The following is a 2,957-nucleotide window of genomic DNA, read 5'->3' on the forward strand; positions in this document are numbered from 1 at the left end:
TTCGCCACCGTCGAGATCAAGTGATTCAAGCCATGTTGTTTCCCGGAAGGCCCAACGCCCCCGGATCTAGATCTATCCATCTACGGTAACAAATTCCAAAGAACAACAACTTAACTTAGAATCTCAGAGAAACTCTCGAATGAGAGAGAGATTAATTTAGAATGCCATTGGAAGTGTGAGGATGATTCTCAAGCGATGAGGCTTACCCTTTTTATAGGTGGAGATCCTTTGGTGTCGCTTCCTTTGGTGTCGCTTCGTTAACAATTCGTCTCTTAAAAGGCGTTACAGGTTGCATTGAACATCTCGTAAACTACATTGTTGGTATCTCGATTCTCCATTGTTTGTTTCAGAGAACAACGACGAACACTGATGGTTTCAGAGATTGAAGAAGAACAGGAACCCTAAAATTTGGTATTGATTTTGGAAGAAAAACATAATCGTGTGATGGATTCCAAGATTAAAACGTAAAGTCACCCATTAAACAAAACACACAGTATAACTAAAGAGGGACAGGTGTCGATACCATAGAGCTTGACTTTGTGACCTGGAATCTGACGTGTCTCTCTCAGGAGAGAGAGAACACAACTTTATATATATAGATTTTCTTTGTGAGACCCACATGCTGAGGTGGATAGCCTTAGGAGAGAGTAGAAACTTTACTATTATAATATAGATTTTTGGAAGACTTCACTAAAAGTCTTATGGGAAGTCTTCCTTTAACATTATCAATAACAAAAGACTTCTTAAGAATTTTTTTAAACATCAAGGAGAGTTCAAGTTAAGTCTTCTCTCAGAAGACTTCTTCAGAAGTTTTCTCGCAAGACTTCTCCAAAAGTCTTCTCCGTAGATTTAATGCCAATTAAGCAGAAAATTTAAGCGGAAAACTTAAAATTTAAGTGAAAGTTGAAAGTTTAAATTTCATGAAAGTTAAAAAGTATATCTTATGATCTAAGAAAACACATTAAACCACATCACTTGATATTCTTGAAGTTACTTAACAGTTTTGAAAATTAAAAAACGTATCTTGAAGTTACTTAACACGCTTGAAAATATAAATTTTACAAAAACAAACGTAAAAGACTTCCCCATATGTCTTCTGAAGACTTCTTATGAAGTCTTTTCGGATTAGCTAAGAACATCAATAAACATGAATGTTTATAACATCATAATTATCTCAAATTAAGTTATGAATTCCACTCAGGAGTTCCAATATTGACTAATAAACATGAATTCAAAAGAAAATATTAAAAATTTATTTTAAGTTTGGAGAAGATTGAAGTTTAATAAATATTGACAGAGAAGACTTCTTATGAAATATTCTATTTAGGTCATTTTTGCAATAGAAATTTTACGAAGGAATATTTCTTAAGAAGTCTACTATACAAAAGACTTCTTAAGAAGTCTTCCTTTGCAAATATTGTCTTCTTTTGAATTTGAAAAATTCTAGAAAATGCCATAGAAGATTTCTCGAGAAGTCGTCTCGGATAAACAAGTTATTTTAGAAATTGACCGAAATTTGTCAGAAATTTGACTTTTTATAGAAGACATCTATAGAAGTCTCCTGAAAGTCTTTCCAAAGTCTTGTCAATGTCGCAAGAAGTTTACATGAGATAATTTTGCAATTGACTATATTTGATTTTTTGAGAGAAGACTTCTATGTAAATGTTTGACCAAAAACCAAAATCAAAAAAGTCTTCTCATTAATATTAAATGTTTTACTATTATTTTTCAATTGCAAAAGTAACCCACGCAGACTTTTTGTGACAGTGAGAAGACTTCGGGAAAACTTTCAGAAGACTTTTATAGAAGTTTTCTCCGAGAAGACTTCCCGAGAAGTCTTCTATAAAAAGTCAAATTTTTGACAAACTTCAGTCAATTACAAACCTAACATGTTTATCCGAGAAGATTTCTCGAGAAATCTTCTCTGGGATTTTTTGTTTTTTTTTTCTTGATAAAGAAAAGTTAGAAGACTTCTAGAGAAGTCTTCTTGATGGAGAGCACATCCAGTGAAGTCTTCTGAAAGTCTTCCCTAAGTCTTTTGAAAGTTTTCGCGAACAGATCTGAGGAAAAAACGATTTCATACCTTGAACTTGTGAGATTACTTGCTCAGCTTCTCCAAACACCTAGAACTTCAGTACAAAAGCTACCAAGTCATTAATGACCACAAATAATGAGCCTCATGTCTCTATGAACCTTACAAAGCTTGGAATCAAAATCTTGGTTTTTAGATGAATTTAAAGAGAAAGTGATTTAGATGTGATTTGTGTGCATAAGTAATGAGATATGAAGAGTAAAAATCGAAATTTTGGTGCATTAAGAGCTTTAAATTGGTTGTTCATGGTGATTAATGTATTGATGGCAATGACAATATTGTATATACTTGGTGAAGATGAGGATGATAAGGTAAAAGACTCATTTTCGAAAAATAAAATAAAAAAAAGTAATGACATTTTTGTGAATAACTCGAACTTCTAGGATGATTAGGAAAAAATAAAGTTTCAAAAAAAACATGAGTTATTTTTGTGTTTGACTTGAAATTTTTGGTCATATTTGAAAAAATCTTAAAAATAATCATGTTTTTCTTTTTAATACATTAAATGACCATTAATGTTTATTTATTTCCATATTCGAATTTGATGGCATGTAGTAAAGTATAGAGGGGTCCATTTAATGTCACTCTTTTAGTAATTCTATTAAGGTCGGTCCAATTAAAAAAAGGCTGAGGAAAGCTCTCAGCTTGACACGTAAGCATGTTCTTTAGGGTTGTCATTTAACCAATGCTCCAAGATTAATATATATGGGATATCTATTGATTCTCCATCTAAATATTCAAGCAAAACAATATGTATATGTTAAGTTTATGTATTTAACATATATTATTCAAATGTATATGTTATATATATTTTTAGATTTTGAGAAATTTAAGCAGAAATGAATTTAATTTTTTTAAAATAAGT

Source organism: Brassica oleracea, chromosome C5 (genome assembly GCF_000695525.1).
Source record: "Brassica oleracea var. oleracea cultivar TO1000 chromosome C5, BOL, whole genome shotgun sequence".
NCBI lineage: Eukaryota > Viridiplantae > Streptophyta > Magnoliopsida > Brassicales > Brassicaceae > Brassica > Brassica oleracea.